The sequence below is a fragment of the Bidens hawaiensis genome, unplaced genomic scaffold, assembly GCF_021521415.1.
Source record: "Bidens hawaiensis isolate Kalapana, Puna unplaced genomic scaffold, B.hawaiensis_p1.1 tig00013494_1, whole genome shotgun sequence".
In the NCBI taxonomy this organism is placed as follows: Eukaryota; Viridiplantae; Streptophyta; class Magnoliopsida; order Asterales; family Asteraceae; genus Bidens; species Bidens hawaiensis.
The window spans coordinates 35,899-62,833 of NW_027492144.1; the positions used below are offsets into that span (position 1 = coordinate 35,899).

The following is a 26,935-nucleotide window of genomic DNA, read 5'->3' on the forward strand; positions in this document are numbered from 1 at the left end:
ATAAACAAGATCGGGCGTGGCTTCTTGAAGCAATCAATCACCACCCTAGATCTTCCTTGGCTTCTTTGATCAGTTGACCCTCTCACTCGGTGGATCTCTTTATGACGGCCACAGTCTTCTATGTGGCTAGATCTTAGTATCAATCTCGGGTATCTCGAAACTATTTTATAAACGGTTATATAGATAAATATTAAATGCTACCCAAGAGTTTGCTTAGAGAAAATAGTTATACTTAAAAACTGACGTGTCAATGTTATTCACTCGGTGGATCTCTTTATGACGGCCACAGTCTTCTATGTGGCTAGATCTTAGTATCAATCTCGGGTATCTCAAAACTATTTATATAAGTATAACATTGACACGTCAGTTTTTAAGTATAACTATTTTCTCTAAGCAAACTCTTGCGTTGCATTTAATATTTATCTATATAACCGTTTATCGGTCTCACTTTAACAAGATTTTTCTCCGTTTATGCATAATGCATAGGATATACAAGAAATATTGTTGAGCTTGATTGAGCTATTAAGTTAGCAATATCTCTCTTCTAGATTGTAACCTCGCTACCAAACACCAAGCACCAAACACTAAAATCCAAAATCCAGAAGGATACAGCATATTACAATGTTAGGTAGATGCTTTTAAATTGCCATAAACTGCATAATGTTTGCTGACTAAACCCAAGTGGGCATATCTTCATTATCTTTTGTGATCTTAAAAAGTCTTCCCAAGACCAAATGCAATGAAAGACAGGTTGACTTTAGAATTCAAAATTGAACTACGTGCCAAGAGTAACAACTCAAGCAAATAAATGTTCATTCTCTCTTTTTTTCTAATTTTACTTTCCTCCTTTGGGTTGGGCCGACTTCTTCAACAGTGACGAATCCAAAAATTCTCATACGAGTCGAAAATTTTTTGATCGGTACTTAGTTGGCTGTCACTATATAACTTTTTTGGTCCGCCTTAGCCAATATTGTTGTCAGTTCGAATCAGGCCGGGTCAAATATAATCACATATAAAAAAAAATAATCAAGCAAACTATCATACAACCGAAAAAAGTACGTGAACTTCATTACAAAAGTATAAATAAAACATAATATATCTAAAATTGTTCTTTACGGTTTTTCATTTTTTAAGATCTAACCAAAACATCATTTAGTTTCGTATTCATAAGCAAGTCTTTCTTAACGAAACAAATACAACCATCGTTTAAATTCTTATCACTCATCTGATTACGCAAATCGGTGTTTACATATCTATCGCCGAAAACAAGTTTCAACATTTGCGGTTATGACAGGCAATACGGGAGCTAAAACTACACCAAATGCAAATGAAGTTGGTGAGTAAAACAGCGTATATAGAAAGCCTAAACATTTTCATTATAAATTAAAGCTCTTGATCTGTTAAACTCACCTTACATATTAATTGCGCCATCATAACCTTTTTTTAATTAGTTTAAATGTAGATTAGGTTGGGAGTTTGGGAGTTGGACTTAAAAATTGTGTATAGACAGATTGAGCATTTTAGCTTCAATTTGTATTAAATTTGTTTCTATTAATCTCAAGCTTAATTGAATAAATTATTTATATGCATTTATATATAATTATATTTGTAAATATGTAAATTTATTTTTATTATGGTTGGTATCGAAATTTCATGGGGCCGTTCTCAAAATTACATAGGGATCATTCTATCGTTCCTGAAATTTCATAAGGCTTGGTGTCAAAATTCAAAGAGATTGATTGGGATTTTAACATATACATATCACCAAAATTTTTTAACAGGCTACAACCGACCCCGCTACTCTATGAGTAGATTTGTCACTATTCATCAACAAGTTGGTTGGTGATTAAGAAATTAAACAAGTTTTCTAGTTTGTAGAATTTAGTGGAAATTTATCTTGTTCTCTAAGCTACATTTTGACTATGTATATATACATGTATCGAGTCATGATTATGTGTGAGTTGCAATCAAGTTTTTATGTAATTTTACTTAGGTTATCAGCATCGCCAGCTCTAAGGGTGTGCCATATGGGTACTCATTTTTTAAAAAAGTTCCAATATTATATATAAAATACCCGAACACTTATAATTCCACTATTATATAAAACTCAAACAGCTTTTAAACCCATTTTTTTTAAATTGTCCATAGACATATAGGCTCATTGGCCACTAAAAATTAAAAAAGACCCATTACTTTTAACTAATCAATAAAGGTTAAATAAATAAATAAATAAAGAAGCGAATAGGCGTGATAACAACAAAATCGACTTCGAAAATCAGCATTCACGATAGCATCTGCAGAAAGAGGCTTTTCGAAACTATAGTTATTGAAATCTTATTTACGATCCACAATGCCCCAAGAATGACTTAGCGGGTTAGCGATGATAGCTATCGAGAACGGAATATTAGAGAGCATAAACTGCGAAGAGTTAACTCACCAATTTGCTATCAAGAATGTTACAAGAGCTTCACAAATCCTCAGTTAGCTATTAGTTTATTCAGTATGTCATAAACTCATTTTAATACCATGATTTTGCTAATTGTTATGTTTATTATCATAACTTTAATCGGCGTATAAAAAATGTGTTTACAATTTTACATTATTATCACGTTAAGGCTTAAGGGACATATTTTTTCTGGCTCGACAAGGGCATGTGAATTCTCAGAGATGACACTGGTTATCAATAATAGGGAATCTGAGACTTAACCTAATTATTAATTAACGTGTTTTTATACTACCTATTCAGGAGTTGAGTAAGGTATCTATGTTGCGAAGGTGACATTTGAAGACTTATAAAATGAGTTTACTCAAAAAGTCAACTGCAATGGAGCGTGGTAATTGATGTACTTTTAGAAGTTGAAGTCATTGGTGTTCACACAAAGAGGTTCAGATGTACGAAGTGGTTGACTTGTACAATTGTTTTCACCAATCTATTATAGGTCAACGTTCTCTTTAACCCTTGAAAGTTCCAACCGGACACTTGCATAACAAAAAATTACTCACTCTCGATCTCAATTATGTTTTTTCTTCTATTCATTTTCATCTTGAGCCTTAGGTGGACGGAGCGGGTGCCGGGTTTCCTTTGGGTTAAGATTAGATTAAAAAAGGAAAGGGCTGGCATGGGAAGATTGGAGTAGGTTTCGGTTGTAATTTTTGTGTGTATTTGCACTGTCACATGCACGATGTGATTTGTATTTGACGGTTCTAGCATCTTGCTAGTTATTATTAACAAATTTTTTGTTTGGGCATTTAAAAAAGAAAGTTGGACTGAGCGGGTGATAAATCTGCATACCCTTTGCTCTATATTCAAAAGGGTAGTCTAAGAATCACTCATTAAAGCAAGAAAAGTAGGTAAGTTGACATATATTCTTCAATCACCCTTAAAAATATGTGAGTTCTACTTCTTAAAAATATTCTTCAATTACCCTTAAAAATATACACTAAACACCAAGCACAAGAGTTCAAATCCAGAAGGATATAGCATATTCCAAAACTATGTACTTTTAAGCAAAATTAGCATAAAAAGTCAAACAAATGCTTTTAAAAAAAGAATTAATAAGTATTTTGAACTCAAAAGTGAACTACATTCCAAGAGGAAGAACTCAAACCACGTTTTTTTGTCCTCCCTCCGAACCTAATTCAACTCTACTCGTTTAGTTTAGTTACGAAAAGGTGGCTAATATTAGACAAGTTATAAAAGGATCAAATTAATAATGTCACAAAGTAGAGATTCTGTTGTTAGATGAATATTTGTAAAATGATGTTTGAAAACATATAAAGTAGTTATAACATCAAAGTCAACCATTAAACAAGCTTGATATATATGTGATGTGCTTTAGGATGTTGAAATCATTGATGTTTAAACAAGGAGGTACAACATTTGAAAATTGGTTGACTTCAACAATGTCAATCCTTTCTTTAATCCATCCATCCATCAAATCAGCTTTTCCTCAACCCTTTTACCACCATGACACTTGCACAAGGCAAAATATCTACTCCTACTAGCTTTGATTCTTTCACTATTTATATTATTATGTCATTAAAAAACATCACATAGATCATTCAAAAAGCCAAAAGAATATATAACATAAAACGATATGAGTATGTGCTCTATGCAAATTAGTTCTTTTTATGTTTTGCACATAACCTTTAGCAGTGACTCACGAGTCTACATAGTACGTAGTTTGCTAATTTGCTCTATATTCAAATGGATCGTTGCAGAATCTCGAATTATAGGTAGAAATGCACGTAAGTTTATATATTTTCTTCAAGTACTCTTAAAAATATGTTGTTTGTTTGAAGAAGAATTTTTCTTCTAGCTTATAGCCTCTCAACCAAATACAACACTCCAAACACAAGAGTCCAAATCCAGAAGGATGTAGCCTATTGCAAGATTATGTACTTTTTGACAAAATTAGAATAAAAGGTCAAACTAGATGCATTTAAAATGCAAAACTAAAAGTGGGCTGTAGGCATGCATATTAATATTATTTGTGACCCAATAAAAAATTGAAGAAGTCTTTGGAACTCAAAAAGTGAACAACATGCCAAGAGGAAGAACTTAAACCATTGACCTCTTTGTTCTCTCTTTTAACCTGGTTCTACGTTCGGTTTATTGTAAAAACTAAAAAGCGACTAACCTTATGCTCGATTCTACCTTCTTTATATTAAATAAGTTTGTAAGGCAGGCCGAATAACGTCACAAAGTAGCCCCATTTGTTGTTAGCCATCAATTTGTAAAATGATGTCTTACAACTTGACAACTTATAAACTCAACAAATATAGAAGGGAAAAAAAAAAGTCAATCATGAAACAAAGCATGATATGTATGTGATGTACCTTTGGATGTTGACATAATTGATGTTCAAACAAAAAGATGCTAAAATGCAAATTGGTTGACTAAACAATGTCAATTCTTTCTTTAATCCTCAAATCAACTTTTCTTTCAAACTTTTTACCACTTGCACAAGGCAAAATATCTACTCCTACTAGCTATGATTCCATCACTAATTATATTATTATTTTTATTTAACAATTAACAAAATCATAAAGAACATTCAAAAAGCCAAAAGAATATACAATTTATAATGATAAAAGATGAGCATTGGAATAATTGTTTGTGCGTCTTTATTCGTTTGGCAACAACCGTCTAATGTGACTTGGTTATGGATTTTGAATTTTCTTTCGTCTTTTCATTTGGTATATTCACATAAATAACAGTAAAGCGATTAAAACCAATTGAACTGTTTAAACTTAAATAAATTGGATATGATGTTTTGGCTCGTTTGAAATTTGAACAAAATGTAACTTTTTAATATATACATATATATATTTTGTTCATCTTTATATTATGTATTTACGTGTACGCATCAAAATCACGAAACATATTATTAGGTTGTAATTTTAAATGTTTTAAAGCATAAAACATGGCTTAAAACTTTAAATAGTCAAGACAAGTAAATTTAGCAAGTCCTGCTGACCCATCAAACTTGACGGTAACTTTTAACCCTTTTTTTTAAATATAGTTAATGGTTCAATAAATTTTTTTAACCAAAACCAGTTAACCGAATCGTGAACAAATCGCAAAGTTTAGATTTGAATCAACAAGCAAACCAATATCATTATTTATGCTCTTGAAATCAAGAAACCTTGAATTAACAACACTTGCATCACTAGTTTCAAGTACATTAGATTCTATTACACTTCTAACTAAGACATGAAGCCCTTCTTCTACATACAATTCCGAGATCGATTCCGAGTCCGAGTCCGAGTCCGACCGAGTTGACTCACTGATTTCATCTTCCATGTTAAAATCTGTAAACAAATCCACGTGAATAATATTCAAATTTTCTTCCACTTGATCACCTCTCACTGTGATCCATTCTTCATCCCCAACCCAATTTGGCAAACAACTATTCACCGGAGTTGCTTCCACCAATTGTTTTATCCGGTTCATCGGAGACTCGCATTCACCCGAGAAACCCATGAACCGGGTCGGATTTGATGACTCGGTCACCTCAAAAGTATCCCAAAACCCTTGATCAAGTATACTACTAGGAGACCATTTTGGGTAATTTTCAATAGTTTTCGCCCGAAAATCCAAATTAACAAAAGGGTGTTGAAGAAGTTGTTTTACATTCCATCTTTCTTCATAATTTCTTTTCAAACATTTCTTCAAGAAATCTTTAGCTTCCTCGGATAAATAATCCGGAAACAACAGTACATCTCCCGAATACCCAATTCGGTGTAAAACCGACACCGGGTTGTTTAACCCTTGCCACGGGTGACAACCCGTGGCCATCTCAATTACCGCACACCCAAGAGCCCACACGTCAGCAGCAAACCCTTGCGTCTCGCCTCGTGCAACCTCGGGCGTCATAAACACCGGGGTGCCCGAGGTTGCAGAGGAAGTGACCTGGGTTGTGCCAACATCAACCAGTTTAGCACAACCCAGGTCGTCAATTTTGACACGGTCTTCACACACCAAAATATTTGAGCATTTACTATCACAATGCACGATATTATTGGAGTGAAGATAATCCAACCCCAGTAGAATCTGGTGAGTGTAAGACCGGATCAAACACTCGTCAAGACACCCGCCTTGTGTCTTGATCACATCGGATATAGTCCCACCGGATGCATACTCCATGATCATATTATACATTGGAATATTATTATCAGCGTTACTAATATCATACCCTATGTATTTGATCACATAAGGGGATATTAATTTAGAGAGAAGATATTGCTCTTTTTGTAACAACAATGAGTTGGTCAACTCCGTTGACTTTACGGCGAAGAGGTTACCGGTGGTGGTGGTGGTGAGGGAGACGGTGGCGGTGGAGCCACGGCCGATGATGGGGCCTTTTGTGTAGTCCGTTGATTGATAATAATAATAATAATAATAATAGAAGGTATAAAGTGATGGAGAATTTTGTATGGTGTGGTGGTAATATATAAAGGGTGAATGAAGTAGCTGTGATTGGGACACGTGGCGAGTGGAGATGGGTGGCCGACGATGGGCGGCGTATGTATGCTTGGTGTGGACCTTATACGTGCTTTAGCATAGGGGAGGACTGCGGACCTCATGCGTGCTATGAATTAGGTTGCAACATAGGGAAGGACCGTTGACCTTGTACGTGTTGTGGATGTATGATGGTATAGGGAAGGACCGCGGTCCTTGTACGTACCATGAATGGTGAACATAGGTAAGGACTGCGGACCTTTTACGTGTTCACGATCGTGAGTACAGGTATAGACGGCGGACTATGAACGTACTCTCGGTAGACTGAGGTTAGTGATTGTAGATATGTATGTATGTATGGTAGCAAGTATGAATGTAGAACAGAAGGGTAACTAGTGAAGTATGGATATGTATCTTCAGATATGTATGTATGTGTTGTATTGTATGGCGTACGATTAACTAAAACTCACTCAGCGTAGCTGACTTTTAGTATGCACGCAGGTGAGTAGGATGAGGCAGCTCGCTTGAGGAGACACGTGGCACTGAATAAGAGGCTGGCATCGGAAGACTCAAGACGTTTAAGTTAATGTTCGTTAATTTTGAAAGACAAAATGATGTTTTAAGACAAGACGTGTTTTGTTACGAAATGTTTTATGAAAGCTTTTATATTCCGCGAATGTTTTAATTAACTCTGATATTTAGAACTGCGTTTATGAGTAAATCCAACGCTAAAGTAGGGCCACCGGGTTCGGGGCCTTACACTAGTATAAGGTTACTCTTTACAATTTATGAAATGATTTCACTAACTCCAATAATCAACTGTTTAAGAAACTGGGCTTTGTAATAATTCTTATCAGAAAAAAAGGAAGTTTTTTTCAAAATATTGTTTCTTTCATTCTTGTATTGGATTTCACCAAATGAAAATGATGCATTTAATTTTAATAAATTACTATTTGTAGTGGGGGTTTTTGAAGCTTTTGGGGCGTAATTGGTAGGGGTGAGCTACCAAACCGTTAACTGAATCGAAAACCGATGAAACTGAGCGTAAGTTAACTGAAAAGCGGTTATCGGTTATTTTTTTGTATCCTCGGGTAACCGAAATTAATTGAACTGAATAATTGATAAATTCATATTTTTCTAGCTTTTTTGCCTCCAATTCATGTATTTCATATTTAATACCACAATGTCATATGTTTATAATTCCATTTCGTATATTTGTATCTTCATTGCATGTATTTATGCATCTATTTAATGTATTTCTAAATAAAAGTTTTAGCCCAAGTTTGATTTGGTTATTTATCGAAAAGACTAATTGACTAAACCAGACCGAACCGGGCACACCCTGAGGCGCAAGGGATAAAAAAAATATTTTTATCCATAAATAATAAGTTTTTCACAATAATTTACCAAACATTCTATTATTTTACATTTTTATTCAGTATTCGTTATAATATTTTGTTCTAGCAAGCGCTTGCATGGATTTCGATTCAACAACCCGAATAACCCGTTTTTTATCCACAAAACAACACGAAGAACCCATTTTATAACCCGATAAACAGCCCGAAACTAAAACAGAACCAACTAATACAATCACAAAGAAATTAGGTATTCATTATTTAACTGCTCAACTAAAACAGAATTGAATCAAAACTGTAATGTTCATACTTGTGAATTGGATCTTTTAGCAATCGACAGTTTTAATCCAATTCTAGAATATGGCATTTATAACAAGATGACAGAGCATAGCATTGAGAACCCTTTTGGAATCTTACTTTGGGACGAATAACAAATGCACCTCTAGAAAAATAAAGTGAAGACTTATTTTGTGAAGCTTCCTAAAAAGCACTTGAACACGCGTAAGAATAAGCACTAATTCAGTTTATGCATATATGCTTGAGCACATACGATCGGGTGTATAACAAATGCAAATATGCAATCTCATCAACCGATCCAATCAGGAACACGGTGGATAATTATATATTTCCCTTTCCCTTAATTTTTCTTTTCTTTCCTTAATTTTTTTCCTTATTTTTCTTGCATTTTTTAAACTCGGTAACATGTATACGTTAACTAGTTATATTTCCCTTCTCCTCTCTTTGTTGTAAAAGTTATATTACTATAATGGTTTCATATAAATTCAACCGAGAAACATTTTATTTAGTATCTTAAATGTTCACCATATATTGCCATAGATTGTCCATGAAATTTTGGTTTTCTGTTCATTATTATTATAACTATTGTACCATTTTAATATGCAATTATAAATTTGTTTTTATGTTCCCTTAACAATTCCAAATAATATTGCAATTTCCAATATCTTGAAAGGTTGGGAAACACACGATCCCAAACAAAATTTTGACTTTTATAGATTGGTCAACCAGCTTTTTTTTATAATTCAACAGACTTTGACTTTTGCAACTTGTGAAAGGCGCTAATTCCACTTTAAAATTATATTAAAATCCAACCCAGCAAGAAAATAAAAGAAAAGAAAGGAACACATGAGATAAAAAGGTTTAAAGTGTCTTTCAAGAACTTTTGATCAATAGTTGGTTTATTTTTGTTTCAGTTTGTTCATGTTCATTTGGCATAGCATATTAGAGGGGAAAGGACATAGGTTAGTTTCATTTGGGTAGACTACTAAATCACAATTTAAGGTAAATCTTTGTTATGAAAAAATATATCACTTTAGAAAACATAAATGTGTAATTAATTATTATTATTACATATAAACACTACTAACTCTTCGTCATTTTATTTAGTCACTCAAATCTTCCATCATTTGTATTCATTCAAGCCTTCACTATTTTTATTCACTCAAACCATCAATGACTAATTTCTCAAATGGTCTCGGGATATTCATACACGTCAAACTTATCTAATATCGACATTTTTTCAAACGATAGAAGCATACAATTTTTCGAAGATCTCATCGAGCAAGCCGAAGAGAAAGACACGACAACATCATTGATCATTCCTAAAAGGAAGACACGACAACATCATCATCGAGCAATATTATTGACCAAAGGATCATTTAGTTTAGATTTTCGTATTTTAGTTTTTTTGGTTTGAATTGTCGTATTTTATTTTTCCGGTTTTCAGTTATGTTATATTTTTAATTTTAATGAAATTTTAATTTAATTACATTAAATTGTTTTATTTATTTTGGATTATAAAAAACACAATATGTTTTAGGGTACTTATGGATAGGTGTCGCTGGTGAATTTGTGGTTTGTGGGTACATGAACATGAGTATAGAAATAAGATGGCAGTGCGGGATTGACCATTGTATATGGGTAAATACCCATGACTGAGTGCCCCTTTCTCTCTTAGAGAATGATAAAAACATATAATAAGTTTATTTTTAATGAAAATACAAATAAATTATATTTTAACAAAAGAAAATGTATAAAAATTTGACCTTCTTAGTGTTTGTATTTACCATATTTTAACTAAAATTTATTTTGTTTAAAAAAGGAGTTTTTAATAACTATTATCTACTCTAAATCTAACCTGTTTATCTTGGTGTTTGAACCCTCAACCTCTAAAAAAAACACATATTAATATCACTATCATTGGGGCCAAATGCATTGTAACTTATATGTTAAAACTTAAACTTAAGTTTTTATTTGCATTTAATAATAGTCGTCTTGATATCATAACAAAGATATTTTACTAGTGGAATATGGTTCCAGGTTTATTTAGAGGCCAAATCTTCCATGTGATAAAGGGCAAGAGCATAAATGCCAATGAACGGCTCCCAAATGCCTCATGATTTCATTTCACACTATATGTTCCTTGAAAATTATGCTCCATGTGACATTGAAGTTTATGGATATAATAACATAAAACATTATAAAATTAAACCAAAAAGGATGGGTGTTCACATATCACTTTCGACGGTTTTTAACAATAAACCTACCCGAATAGTTAGGTACGGTTTCAAGAAACGATGCAACAAATCACTAGGTTTTCTCTCACAATTTTATAAAATTTATAAAGTTAAATTAAAAAAGAACAGATATCAAACCTTCTGTTTTAAAAGTTTACGATTTGAAATTACTTGTCTAATTATTATCAACATCATTAGTTTTCATTTATAAAGCCATTAACTATCTGGTCCAATGGCATGACGTAATGTTTAAGGTGTAGTTTATTTTTTAAAAGGTATATATGTAGTTTGTGAACCATATACAAACTGTTAAAATAAACTGAAATACACTTCTCAAGTTTAGGGTTGATGATTCAATTTCCTTAAGCAAAAATCAAACTTAGGTGTTCCAATATATGCTCTCAAATGCTATGTACATTGATTTCAACTTTCAAATCATGGAAATTTAATGACTAATTTTAATTTCATCACGAGAAAATTTTACAAATAAAAGGTTCGAAGGTTGTTAATTTCAATTACAGTCGACGTTAAAGTTTGAAACAAACGACATGTGGGGGCGGAGAGCAGTGCGGACGAGAGTTAGTGAAGTAGGGTGTAATAGTTTTATGCCTCGTGTGTTGGATTTCGATAAGTGGAGTAGGAGTTGTGGAGGGGCGACACTGGTGGAGGGGTGACATCTGCAAGAAAACAAACACTCTGCAGATGTTCATGTTTGCGCGACGCAGACAGAAGAGCTCATGCGGAGCTTTTTTCAGAAAACAAATACCACCTAAGTCATGATGATCTTATGGTCTCAAATTCAAAACTTGACTCAACTCTCAATGGGGTTTTGTCACATGGCCGACCCCTGTGAAAATTTTTTTTAGTGGTATGTATGTGTTAAAATCTCAACTGACCCTGTAAAATTTTGACACCAACCCCTGTGGAATTTTGAGAACGACAAAAAGACCATTTGAAAATTCGAGAACGATCTCTTAGTCAACACCTATTGATGTAAATAATATTATATTTACATCAATATGTGTTGCTTAAGAATTTCGAGATCGCCATAATAAAAAATAAATTTACATTTATAATTATATAAATGCATTATAACTAAATTTGAGTTTAATTGAAACAAATTTAATACAAATATAAGCCCAAATGTCTAATCATTCTATTCACAAGTTTTAAGTCCAAACCCAAAACTCTCAACCCAATCTACATTCAACTTATTAAAAAAGGTTACAATGACCAAAGTAATTTGTCAGGTGAGTTCAACGAATTATAAGAGCTTAAATCTTCAAAGGATCTGTTTTGAATTTCTATATACGTTGGTTTGCTCACCAACTTCATTTGTATTGGTTTATCGTTTATTGAGGTTAGCTCTCGTATTACCCATCACAACTGCAAACGTTGGAAATACTTTTCACCGATGAAGTATGTGAAGTCTGATTTGTGTAATCGGATGGGTGATGAGAATTTAAATAATAATTGTAGATATTTTATTGAAAACGACATGCGTACTATATGATGTTTTGTTAAGCTTCAAAAAATGAAAACCTTTAAAGAACAGTTTTAGACATATGACATTTTATTTACGCATTTCTAATAAAGTTTCATGTAATTTTTTTTTGTTATATGTCATTTTGTTTGATTATCTTTGTTCTATATAACTCGAGCCGACTCGATTCTAGCCGATTGGAAGGGCACAACCAGACAAAATTATATACCGATTACTTGACACGCCTGGCCGAACCGGATCGGAAAAAATTTTTGTAGCGATAGTCAAATGAATACCGGCTAAAAAGTTTTCTGACCCATATGAAAAAATTTTCTAGGTACGCCATTGGCTCTTAACAACCTCAATAGTGGAACAACAAATCTACGGTTCTACTACAGCAAAATTATAAATTTAGAATCAGGGAACCTAGTATATAGATTAAAATATGAGATTCATGGGATTGTTCTTAAATTTTAGAGATTCGGTAAAAAATATGGATGCTCCTACTAGCATAGCTATATAAAATAGAGACCGAAACTCTTGTAGCGACTTCATCAATGGTGGGCTCATCTGATCTTTTGCTTTGGGTTATTGAAGCTTTTAGGACGTACTTTGTATGAATCATAATGGAGTCCTTGTCCATCCCCATACCCAAATTTTAGGGAAAATGTGACATTTTATGTAAATTCACACATACACACACGAGAGTCAGCGTCCCCTATATTTGAGAGTTCGTTACTCATCCCTTATCCTAATTTTTCAATGGCTGTGAGTGCAAACATGTGTTATTTAATTGGTTATAAATTTATATGAGGAATTTGTTGGTAATTAATTAACCTAGTTGGGCCTATTGGGTCCTGTCTAAGTATGTCAAGTTGTATGGGGTTAAGGGGCTTTAAGGTTTAATTAAGATAACTTGTTAGCCAAGTTAGGTTAGCACTATAAATACATCAACCAAGTTGGGGTTATGTATTATGAAAGTTATTGTAATCAGGTTTTTTTAATTATATTTTCCTGGTTATAATAAAAGTCAGATTATTTTATATTGTTCGTTAATTATCGTTTATCAATCTAGAGAATTATATATGTGATGGTTCTAAAGAGTGAACAAATTTTAGGAATAAATGTGTATTTTAACTATGTTATATGGATGAGGGTAGAGAATGCAATGTGAGTGCATTAAATAGGCAAAGCTATAGTCGCATCTTTACCAAAACTTCATCGAATCTTATCCTTTTACCCTAAAATCATATCATGAAAGGGGGAAATGAATGGGTCGGTAAAATACATGATTTAATGGCTGCTGTTAGGACTGGAGACACGAGTTGAAATGCTCCTGACCTAGAAGCTTTTTGTTGAAAAGTGGTGGTTTTGGTTGTAGATGATGGTTAGGTTTTTGGCTAGGTGTGTAAGTGTGTAACTGGTGACGCTATATCTGCAACTTTTCATGATCAAAAACCAAATTTAAAACGACCAGACCACAAAACCATCCCAGTAATTTACTATTTCTTTTGGCATCCACAAAAGGTATTTACTTACCATAAAAGTATATGTAAATCATGCTATACAGGCGTCAAACACATGCAACATAGTCATAACTAATGCATGTGGTGATAATCATTTATGATATAGATTGCAAGTAAATTACAAAATCTGATAGTGCTTCTTCACATAAGCCATGAAATCTATTTGTAACATAATAAGTGCATCTGCTAGATGGCAATTTAGGAACAAAGTCAAATATTTAAACTCCATTTACAGAACATTGAGATGATTTTGATCTAGATTTTGATATTTTTGGATTTTCTATACCAGTGCTCGTTGTCATAGAACTAAACTCATGTAGGACTGGCATTTTTGCCGTACTACTCGTAAAAAATGCAGGTTCTGCTGGTTCTGAAAGTGAGATAGTAAAGCTATTAAGCATAAGAACAACGGAATCCATCGTTGGCCTATCAATAACATTTTCTTGAACACATAACAATCCAATGTGGATGCTTCTAGTGATTTCACGCAATGGATGTGATCCTATGTTCAATGTGGGATCTATTATATCTGAAGTTGTACCGTTCTGCCAGCTTTTCCATACCTAAATGATATTGACATTTTTGTATTTTACGATACATATAGTATATAAAATAAACGCATGTATGTTTTCAATCAAATATATTTGATCAAAAGTAATATTATCCCTTTGGTGTATATGTTTTTTTAAAACAGTGTAGACATATAGCATATACTTACAGTGCTAAGAAGATATTCTACGCTCTCTTCGTCCTGAGAACATTGGTTCTTTTTGCCCATTATCATCTCTAGTATCAATACCCCATAGCTAAAAACATCTGACTTTACTGAGAATTGACCATAGGTGGCATATTCAGAAGCCATAGAACCCCTATAAGAGTGGGTAACAATTAGAACTTATCTTCGTTGTTTTACACTTATTTTTTACTACATTCTAGTAATGACTGGCACATGATTATCTATTAAATTTGCACTAATGATTTTTAGAAAATCCACATGCTAATTCCCACTTGCACTTAGTCGCAATAAGGGAATGACTGAATATGTAGCAATAACTTGCCCACATTAATGAAATATTGAAACACAGAAGTTGTACTGCTCCGTGGTTTATTATCAAAACAACTCAGAGTAGGTTGTTACGTTCCACTAACGAGTTTCATTTAAAGAAAGAGTACTTACAAGGTTCCAACAATTCGGCTCATGTCTCCTTGAGTTTCCTAAGGATTAAACAACCTTGCTAAGCCAAAATTAGTAATTTTTAGGGTCATGTGTGCATCTAACAAAACATTACTTGCTTTCATATCACGATGAATTATCCTTAGATGAGAATCTTCATGAAGGTATAGTAGTCCCTTTGCAATTCCTTTAATAATATTGTATCGCTTTTCCCAATCAAATAGCATATGCTTTGTTGGATCTAGAAACATCGCAATTATCAGTGTTAGGGTATAATCCCTTGACTTCTTTCATTCACAATCAATCATATATAGTTACAATATGAGATCTTCTATATTTAGTGCATATATAATAGAATTACCATAATATATCGGGTTATTTGACTAGCCTAATATAGTTATGCTATTATACCCCCGCAGTTGAAGCGGGAGGAGACTGTAAGTTAAGACTGGACCAAAAGTCATTGAATAGCACCCAAGGAAGACATTTAGTAAATATATCTGCTACCTAGTACCGAGATAGAACATGAAGAACTCAAACTTGGCCTCGCTGAACCTGCTCACGAACAAAGTGGATATCCAGCTCAATGTGTTTTGTCCTTTGATGTTGTACGGGGTTGCTAGACAAATATATAGCACTGATGTTGCACAATAAACAATGTTATCTTGGGTCAAAGGGCGGTGTAGCTCCAATAACAAATTTCGTAACCAACAGATTTCGGCAACAACATTCGCAGCCCCGCGATATTCGGCTACCGCACTCGACCGAGAGACCATTGCTTGCCACATGGAAGACCGTGCGAGAAGGTTGGAACTGTAATAGATGCAATATCCACTTGTGGGTCGACGGGTGTCCGGATACCCCGCACAATCTGCATCAGTGTAGGCAATGAGGGACAAGTTTGTTGATGCCGTGAGAGTAAGACCATAAGACGGGGTCCCCTTAATATAGCGAATTATACGTTTAAGGGCATTTCAATGATCTGTTTTCGGGGCGTGCATGTGTGTACAGATTTGTTGTACTGCATAACTAATGTTGGGACGGGTGAAGGTTAAGTACTGTAGGGCACCCAAAAGACTATGGTAGAGAGTAGAATCCGCAAAATTCGTTCCTGAGTTGGCACTTGTTTCTCCTGGAGTGTCTATGGTTTTGCATGTTTGCATGCTAGCACGATGGACGATGTTATTACCTTATGCTTGTTGAGAAAAAACATTGAATTACCATGCGGGCCAGGGGGGGGGGGGTTCAGATGATGTTGTGAGGATGATGTCATCCGCATAAAGTAGAAGATAAGCTGTGTCGGTGCCCTAAAAAGGGAGTTGTCACGACGACTTTTTATAAAACCCAATTGTAGAACAAAATCAGTGAATCTTTTGTACCAGGTGCGTGGGGTCTGCTTGAGGCCATATAGTGACTTCTTAAACTTTTACACATGGTTCAAAGAGTTTTTATTACGAAATCCCATGGGTTGATACACTTATACGGTCTCAGCAAGATGTTTGTGGAAAAAGGCATTTGTGACGTCTAATTGGTGAACCGGCCATGCTTTTGATAGAGCTATGGATAAAACTGTTCTAATGGATGCCCGTCTCACGACCACTGAATGTTTCCCCACAATCAACCCCAACTTGTTGTAACCAACCCTCACATACTAGACGTGCCTTGTAGCATTCAAATTTCCCATCACTATGAAATTTATGTTTAATCATCCACATACTTCGGATGACATTCATGTTAGGCTATCGAGGTACAAGATCCCATGCATCATTATTAATAAATGCATGATATTCGTTGGTCATGGCTTTGTGCAATTTGGGTATGCATAAGGCATAGGCGGTTATTTTAGGTATGGGAATGATGGTGGAGGTGGAGAGATTAAAGTGTCATTTAGGTTTAACAATACCATCCATTACGCGCGTGCGAATAGTACGGGTGGGTTGATGATAGGGACCAATTCGAAATTGTCAATCTCCCAAGATAGTTAATCCGTTGAGTGGATCAAGCTCCAAAGAAATAAGAGAAAGAACAAGACATTTTACTTTATAATTTTCTTCTTTTAAAAACATAAACAACCATGCCTTTAAATAGGCTTACAATGACAACTACAAAAGAAAACTACCTACTACATACACTAACCCACTAACATAAAACTAACAACTAACTAATGAAAACATGAATTGTGGAATACTAAAGATGAGGGAAACATGGCATGGCAGTAGGCACGTATCAATACTCCCCGCCTAAAAAACGGCCTTGTCTTCAAGGCCGATACTTGTTGTTCCCAAGGTGGTCGCCATTTGAGTCGGACAACCACATACGGGACATTCGCATCACTACGCCATGGCGGGCGCCGCTCGCGTCTTCCGGTTGCAGCTTCTAACGGGGTCATTGGTTGCTCCACAAACACTGGTTTCACAGATTGAGTCAACCGGTTATGAACCATTGATGAAGTTGTTTTTGGCACCACTACGATTGGATTTGTTGGTTCCCATTTTGGAGCCGGTTGAAGGACCGTCATAGGGGTTGATTTTGTGGGTGTTTGGCATGTTCTTGAGGTTTTTGATGGGAAGGTTGGTGCTGTAGAAACGAGCCTAGGCTTGGGCTTAGTAAAGGTACCAAGGAGTGATTTGGCGAATGAGAAGACTAAGGAGTGAGTTTGCTGAATGTGCTCAAAAGTGGCAGCTAAATGCTTGGCAATTAAACCTAATTCAGAGGAGTACTCCTTCATGGCCGAAGTGTGCTCGGAGATGGAATTGGCAAAGGCGGTGATGGCGGCGGTGGATTCTTTAAGTGGTTGTTTGGTTTCGTCATGTGAGGGAGTTTCCAACGACACATAATTACCGTTTTCAAATCGGTAATAACGACCTTCGTGGGAGTTATAAGACCAGTCGGCCACGGGGTCATGATAAAACCCACTTCGCGCATGATAATACAACTGCAATCGGAAATTCCATTGATAGGAATCTTCTTGCATGAGGGATGGATGAGTACGAGAATGAAAGCACCAAAAGATAGGGACCAATTCGAGATGGTCAATCTCCCAAGATAGTTAATCCGTTGAGTGGATCAAGCTCCAAAGAAATAAGAGAAAGAACAAGACATTTTACTTCATAATTTTCTTCTTTTAAAAACATAAACAACCATGCCTTTAAATAGGCTTACAATCATGAGCGGTCCTTTATTTGGGCTAAACCGGGCTGCGGCCCCACCATCTTTTTCGTTTAGTAGTGTATTTTTACCGGAAAATTTTCAAAAATACTATATTTATTAAGTCCGGCCCAACCATGTTATTTGAGTCCGGCCCATCCATGTTGTTTGAGTCTGCCCATCCATATTATTTGAGTCCTGGCTAGCCACGAAAGGATAAAAAATAAAGCCTACTACAAAAAATAAGCCCAGATTTTTTTGGATGTAATTTCCATCTTAATAGACATGTCACGTGTAGATGACCGGGACGTACCTATTGGGTCCGTAAGACTCATTAATATGTAATGGGTTTATGAGGTTGCAATTAGGGTTTTATTATATTTGGTAATGTCTTGGCTAGCAAGTTAGGTTAGTATATATAAACTGAGTTATGGTTAGACATTAGAAATACACACGAGATGAAACCGAGTTAGGGTTCATCTAGAGAAACACGAGTTATGTGTAATAGGGGTTTTTGAGTTATATTTTCTCTATATAATATTGAGAGTTATTCAATATTAGTTATTGTGTGTTTACGTTTTGGTGAGTTATATCAATTCGTCCTACCCATCCATATTATTTGTGTAAGAACGGTAATTTGAATTATTGAATTTAAATTTAAATTACTGAATTGGTATTTGATTTGATTGATTGAATATAGTATGCTATTATTTTTTGATCCGACCCGAACCGGATAGCTGACCCGAAACATAGGAGTAGGGGAAAACAAAACTTTTTGGCTCTCGTGAATTTCGGCCCATCCATACTAGACGTTCAAGATCCGCCACTGCTTACAATGACAACTACAAAAGAAAACTACCTAATACATGCACTAACCCACTAACATAAAACTAACAACCAACTAATGAAAACATGAATTGTGGAATACTAAAGATGAGGGAAACATGGCATGGCAGTAGGCACGTATAAGTTGAGATGGGATGTTGTTTGGTAAGGTTTGCAATTTTCGGTAGAGATCGCGTGGTTTTGGTCAGAATGTGTGTGGCGTGGTGTAGAGATATGATTTATTGGTGTGGTAGGTGGACGGGTTGAGAAGGGGTTGTGGTTTAGTGGGCTTAAAAGAGGGGAGTGGTTTAAGATGGATTGGATCGATGAGGAGGGATGGATATTTTGGAGTGGTGATTTGGACGAAGGTGTTTTGGGCAGTGGACTGTGAGTGGCCTAAAGGTGAGGTTTGAGTATGTTGGGGTGGACGAGATGGGATTGGTGGTTGTGGAATTGTTAATATTGGGTGGTATTTTGGAAGGAGTAGTGGTAGGGGATTGCACATGTTACCAAAAATGTGAAGAGAAAGAGGAATGAAGAAATTCATAGGATTAGGGGTGAGTAAGATAAGGGTTAGACCCTTGAAACTCTTTTATCCGACTCGTAAAACCCTTAATTAGACCCGAATATATAATATGGGTCGGGTAAAGAGTATTTAAATTTCACCTTAAAGGGTAAAAGGGTTTCAAGCGTCCGACCCTTTTTCAAACCCTTGACTTGTTTACTAGTTTTTAGATAGATATACATTAGATTCGCGATTAATCTGAAATGTAGAAGAGGCTTGTGATTTATATATGATTCATCATAAATTTCCCAACTACTAAGAAAAATAAAAATAAAAGGCCATACTATTAATTGGAAACATATATATACGAAAATCACTGAATTGTTCTCTTCATGTTATTTGTGAATGTGAATATTATTTGCATTGGTTCAAATGGTTAATAAACTTTCGAAGTTAGAGTTTACTGTGTTATTAAATGAAAGTATAATTGTTTTAGAATTCATATATTAAAGTCATATATGAAATATGCAACTAATAAATGCAGAAAATGAGCTGCGATTACTGCTTTAAAGGGTAAATGGTTGGACCCTTGTGTGACATTTGTCAATTTCGGGTTATTTTATACTTGTATTCTTAATGTAAACCCGACCCGTTTTGTATCCTGAACCCTTCGATATTATCAAAATGATGAATTGTATGTTAAATATTTGTTTTATAGTTGTTGGGTTAAAAAAAAAACACCCTTTTCGGTTCTTAAAATTCCCCGAAAACGCTCAAAACGAACTCCGGGGACTAAAACTACCAAAATGGAGACTTGAAGGACCCATTTGTAGTTTGTGCTTTCTTGGGTCTATAACCAACCCATTTTCATGAAACACCCTTTATGAAAGACCCATTCAACTTACCCTATATATACACACCCATCTTCTTCATTTGTGTTTGCTCATTTCTTCATTTCTCTCTCAAATTCTTGAATTCTAAGGTTGTTCTTCATAAGCTAATCTTTCATTTTAACTAACTTCTCAATACTTAAAGCTTGATGTTACAACATATATATAATATACACTCCTTGTTTACCTTCGGTCTTTCATTTCTCCGGTCTCGGCCGGTTGAAATGTCGGACTAGTAAGGCAAGGTTACATGGAGGACTTTGTAGTCCTTGTTTATATATTTAACAAATCTAACCATATAACTTGTTATACTTGCTTAAATTCTACATATTTTAGTTTCTTTTTCATATTTGTCAAGTTCCATGGTATTGGGTATGTGGTGACTAGCCTCGGTTTCATCCCGAGTTGAGAACCGAACCAAAAACCGAACTTTTGTTTAAAAGCATTATTGTTAACTTTTTGAATGTAAAACTTGAGTATTATTATTTATAAGTTATTTTACAAGTTCCATGGTAATTGGGTATGTGGTAACCATCCTCGGTCTTATTCCGAGTCAAGGACCGAACCAAAAACCGAACTTTTGTTTAAAAGCTTTATTGTTAACTTTTTGAATGTAAAACTTGAGTATTATTATTTATAAGTTATTTTACAAGTTCCATGGTAATTGGGTATGTGGTAACCATCCTCGGTCTTATTTCGAGTCAAGGACCGAACCAAAAACCGAACTAAACCGAGTTCACTCGCTTAAGACACACAAGTGTGTTTTTAGCCACCAAAACTCATATTTTTCTTCAAGATTATATTTTAAATCAATTTTAGTTAATTTCTAAACATACTTGGCATGTCGGTAACCAACTTGATCTTATAATAAGTTCGAACCGATAAGGTCGTATACTCGCTTAACGAACGTTAAGGTTCTTCACAATAGAACTACATACTTGGTTAAGTCTATTTTGATTTTATTGAGTTATCTCATAACATTTATTATTTTGGGAAGTTAACTGTGAGCTTGGTCAATTATCAAGTCTCGAACCGACAAACCCGAACACTCGTTTAAACCTCGTTTTGGTATTCTTATAACCAAGGGTTTTGCAATATCGCATTTTAACCCACATTATTACTTAACATAGGTTGAGTAAAAAAAAAAGAAAAAAACTAATGAATAGAATACCGAGACCCGGTTTCGAGTAAACTTATTTTACAAAACTCGTTTCTTTAATTTCTCAAATATTTACATTTTAAATCCTAAACTTTATTTATTTACTTTATTTGTCATGTATTTTATTTTAAACCCTTCCAAGACTACCTACTAACACAAGACCCGTTTAATATAGGTCTTGCTCGTTAAACCGATCTCTCCGATTATTCACGACATATCTTTCAAGTTACTTGTTAATGTGAGTACTTTTTCATCCCCCGTTTTCCATCTTTCGTTTTGGGGGTGGCATTGCATACTTATTCAAATTCAAATGATTTATACTTGAGTCTTAAACCACAACACGCATTGTATATGTTTACTTAAATAAATGCTCGATTTGGTGTTATATGCTTTATATGATTATGTGCAAATTCTTGAATGCTAAGGCGGGTAGCCTCATCAAAGTATGATCATACGTTAATTCCGAGTATATATGGTATCCCCATATAGAAAGGTGTCGTCAATGTATTCTTATTGACGATTTCATTATTGTCGTCAATGTATTCTTATTGACGGTTCGTCAATGTATTCTTATTGAGTGTTTTATTCTCTAAATTGTTGCTATTATTTATTGTTTTCATATACTAGTTGTGGATTTCATACTATATACTTATTGTCCAAAACTATGAAAATTGCTCACCAACCTTCGTGTTGACAAACTCTATTTTATGCAATGTTACTGGTTTGATGTTAGCTTGATTGGATTACTTGAAGAAACTTATTATCTTGGCTTTAGGATATTAGAAAATAAAAGAACAAGTTATTTGTTTATCTATCTATTTGGCATTTTGTATGAACAATTGCTATGTTATTTATGATGATATGGATTTAAATGAGTTGTTTAAATATTGTAACTTTATAGTGTCATTGTGCGATGAGCAATCATGTCGCGCCTCGACGTTTCCGCCTTCATTGGTCGGGGCGTGACAGATTGGTATTAGAGCCATCGACTATAGGATAGGTGGTTAGACGTAACAGCCTAGTATAGTTTATGCTCTAGGGTCCCTATACGTGTGCTCATACGTGTTTACCCTACTTGATTGTTTATTTCATTTATTAATTATTTATAAACTTGTTTAAAAATCTATCTCATCATAAATGTACACATACACACACTTTCAATAGTATTCTAAGGCATTTTTACCTTAAAACAAAACATTAGTTTTTATATTGTGTTTTATGGATCACAAGCTTAACTTGGATCTCGTAGTTTACAATCTCCTTAAAGCTAGGTTCTATAATTTGTTTTGTGATGACCGTAGGGAACGAAACACTTGAATCGATCATTTGACAAAAAGATTCCAAGAATCGAAGGTGATTTACTTACCTGGGATGATTGGGTTTAGTGTTGGTTTCTAGGTCAAGCAACTCGAGTTATATGAGCCGACACTTTAAGTTGTCGTATGCGAGCGTTCCGGTCGCCTCCTTATTTTTGGTGTTAAAAACATAAAAGCCACGGTGATATGTGGACAAGTGTTTTTAACATCTCATTGTATCTCCGTTTTATTGTTTGTTATTATCATGATTTGAGTCAACAACATGAAAGACGCGGTGATACGTGCACATGTTCGACTCCATATATATTACTTTTACATAAGTTTTTATTGACGGGATATCAAATCATGGTGGTTCATGTACAATTTTCCCAACTATATATATGTTTACAAGAAATTTTGTTGTTTTTTTTTTCGGAATATCAAATCATGGTGGTTCATGTACGATTTTTCTGACTATATACAAATTTCAACACTTCAAAACGTCCAAATTTTAAATTCTCGAAACTTTGAAACATATACTTATATATACGTTTTTATCATTTGGTTTATGTATAAACTTTATTTCTACTAACATTCTCATCCTTATGACACTAGGATTCACGTAAAAAAAATGGTTACATACATCTTCTATTTTAAACTCAATGCCCTCAAACTCACTACAATTCTTTATAATTTTTAGAATGCCTCCGCTACGACGCCACTACCGCAAGGATTCTAGACGCAAGATGGCCGCTTTAGTAGCCAAACAAGTCGCCGCTGTGATTCCCAAACTCCTAACTCACTTGCAAGCAAACCAACCTCCACCCATTGTAGTACCCGTTGAACCCACACCCGCTCCCTATTTGTATAAACAATTTACCGGTGCTAACCCAACCAAATTCCTTGGTACGAACTGTGTGACTACCTTGTTGCAATGGTTTGAAAAGATGGAAAGTGTGTTCCGACATAGCAAGTGCCCTGATGCGAAGAAAACTAATTTTGCTTCGAGTATGTTTGAGGAAACTGCTCTTACGTGGTGGGGTAGTGTTATGCATCTCCAAGGGGCGGAAATTGCCATGGCGCTTCCATGGACCGAACTTAAGGAACTCATGATGAAGAAGTTTTGTCCCAAACACGAGCTCCAAAAGCTTGAAGCCGAATTTTGGGAATTGAAACAAGAAAGTGGTGATAATGCCACTTACTCGCTCCGTTTTCATGAATTGAGCACCCTTGTACCTCATTTGGTTACCCCGCTCGAACGTAAAATCGACAAATACATCGGGGGTTTACCCATGCTAATTCGGGACTCAGTAACGAGTAGCAAACCCGAGAACCTTGAGGATGCAATTACTCTAGCCGGTGCGCTATCAGAAAACCATGTTAAGGCGGGTACCCTAACGATCAAGAAGAAAAGTGATAAAAGCAAAACCGAACCCGCACCTCAAGCCAAAGTTGACCCACCACCTCAAGCCATCAACTACTCAAACTCTTCCCGCCACAACAACAAAAAGAAACCCAAACAAAACCACCGAAACTATGCCGTTACCCAACCGCAACCGCAACAACAACCCCAAGCTCCCCCACAAAATCGAAAACCCTATACCGGTACTTTTCCACTATGCAACAATTGTCAACTTCATCACCCATCTCACTTACCTTGTCGCTATTGCACCATTTGTAACCGTTTTGGCCATCTAAATAACACATGTCGTTCCGCACAACGTACTCAACCCAACAAACCAAGAACCACTCCACAAAACACCCAAAACCGCTTTGCACCTTACCCGCAAAACCCTCCTCAACAACCCCGAGCTTGCTTTAACTGTGGTGACCCAAATCATTTCTGCAACAATTGCCCATGACTCACTTTTGCAAACCAAGCCCAAACCGTAACCATACCTTACTATCAAACCCAAGCCTACCAAGTCCAAACCTACCAACCTCAACTTCCCCAACTCAATGCACCACTCATCCAACCCATGCAAGCCATCCAAGCACCTCCTCCTCCACCACCTCATGCACCTCAAGGAAATCCCGGTAACCAAGGACGAGCTTTTATGATGAATGCTAACCAAGCTCAAGTGGCAAACGATGTTGTGAACGGTATGTTTTTAGTGAACGAGCATTTGGGTTTTATATTATTTGATACGGGTGCCGATAGAAGTTTTATTTCATTAAAGTTTGAATCTACTCTTGCCGTACCTCGCACTAAACTTTCTCGACCCTTTTCTGTCGAAGTCGCCAATGGAAATTCTATCACCATAAACTCGGTCCTTCGTAATTGTTCTCTCACTCTTTGTAAGCGTAAATTCTCCATCGATCTCATTCCAATGCAAATGGGAAGTTTCGATGTCATAGTTGGCATGGATTGGTTATCTTTGCACCGTGCCGAAGTTGTTTGTTATGATAAATTCATTCGGATTCCGCTTGTCAACGGTAAAACTCTCAAGGTCTACGGCAAAATGTTTCCTAAAAGGCTCAATCTCATGTCGTGTTCTCAATCGCAAAAATACTTACGCCAAAAGTATGCTCCGTTCCTAGCCCAAGCGGTGGTAAAAGACCACAAGGAAAGAAAAATCCAAGATATCTCCATTGTTTGTGATTTCCTCGACGTCTTTCCAGATGATGTTACCGGTCTTCCACCCATTCGTCCGGTTGAATTTCGAATCGATCTTGTGCCCGGCGCAATGCCCGTGGCCAAGGCTCCTTACCGTTTAGCCCCGTCGGAAATGCAAGAGTTATTAAACCAACTCGAAGAACTTTCCGACAAAGGATTTATTCGTCCAAGCTCCTCTCCTTGGGGCGCTCCCGTCCTCTTCGTGAAAAAGAAAGATGGCTCATTTCGCATGTGCATCGATTATCGTGAACTCAATAAACTTACTATCAAAAATCGTTATCCTTTGCCACGAATTGACGACCTCTTCGATCAACTCCAAGGCGCAACGTGTTTCTCCAAAATCGATCTTCGATCGGGATATCATCAGTTGCGTGTTCGCGAAGAAGACATTCCAAAAACCGCATTCCGTACTCGATATGGACATTTCGAATTTTTGGTCATGCCCTTCGGGTTAACCAATGCACCCGCGGTATTTATGGATCTCATGAATCGCGTTTGCAAACCGTTTCTAGATAAATTCGTTATTGTCTTTATTGATGACATTCTCATCTTCTCTAAATCCAAAGCCGAGCATGAGCATCACTTGCGTTCCATTCTCGAAGTCTTAAGAAAAGAACGACTTTACGCCAAATTCTCAAAATGTGAATTTTGGCTAGAGGAAGTTCAATTTTTGGGACACATCGTCAACGACAAGGGTATTCATGTTGATCCCGCAAAAATCGAATCCGTCAAAGATTGGAAGACTCCGACTACACCCACGGAAATTCGATCTTTCCTCGGTTTGGCCGGATATTATCGGCGTTTCATCCAAAATTTTTCCAAGATCTCTTTACCCCTCACTTCTCTAACTCACAAAGGACAGCCTTATGAATGGGGATCCAAACAAGAAGAAGCATTTAATACTCTTAAACACATGCTTTGCAATGCTCCCGTTCTAACCCTTCCCGATGGAAACGACGACTTTGTAGTATTTTGCGATGCTTCTCATCAAGGTCTCGGTTGCGTTCTCATGCAACGAGGTCAAGTTATCGCGTATGCTTCAAGGCAACTCAAGGTCAACGAGAAGAACTACACGACTCACGATCTTGAACTTGGTGCCGTTGTTTTCGCACACAAAATTTGGAGACATTACCTTTACGGAACGAAATGTGTGGTTTTTACCGATCACAAAAGCCTTCAACACATTTTTGACCAAAAAGATCTCAACATGAGAAAACGAAGATGGGCTGAGTTACTTAGTGACTACGATTGCGAAATTCGCTACCATCCCGGTAAAGCGAATGTCGTGGCCGATGCCCTTAGTCGAAAGGTTAATGTCAAATCCGTCTTGCTTCTTAGCGTCACCGTTCAAACCGATCTCCAAGCCAAAATCTATCAAGCCCAACGTACCTCCGTTGACGAAGGCAACATGTACGACGAAATGTCATGTGGAGCTGAGCTTCAACTCGAAACAAAACCCGA

General features: G+C 35.8%; 2 pseudogenes across 1 annotated transcript in view; both read right to left on the reverse strand.

The window, feature by feature from the left end:
• Window positions 1-5,560: 5,560 nt before the first annotated feature.
• On the reverse strand, window positions 5,561-8,686 carry LOC143544197 (mitogen-activated protein kinase kinase kinase 18 pseudogene; annotated as a pseudogene).
• Window positions 8,687-13,957: 5,271 nt separating this feature from the next.
• Window positions 13,958-26,935, reverse strand: part of LOC143544198 (cysteine-rich receptor-like protein kinase 15) — an 85,964-nt pseudogene continuing 72,986 nt past the window's right edge. Inside the window, exons 6-8 of the transcript XR_013137208.1 lie at window positions 15,040-15,277; window positions 14,581-14,731; window positions 13,958-14,425 (exon numbers count right to left, since the gene is read on the reverse strand). The product of XR_013137208.1 is annotated as a cysteine-rich receptor-like protein kinase 15 (transcript). The remainder of the gene's footprint in view (window positions 14,426-14,580; window positions 14,732-15,039; window positions 15,278-26,935) is intronic.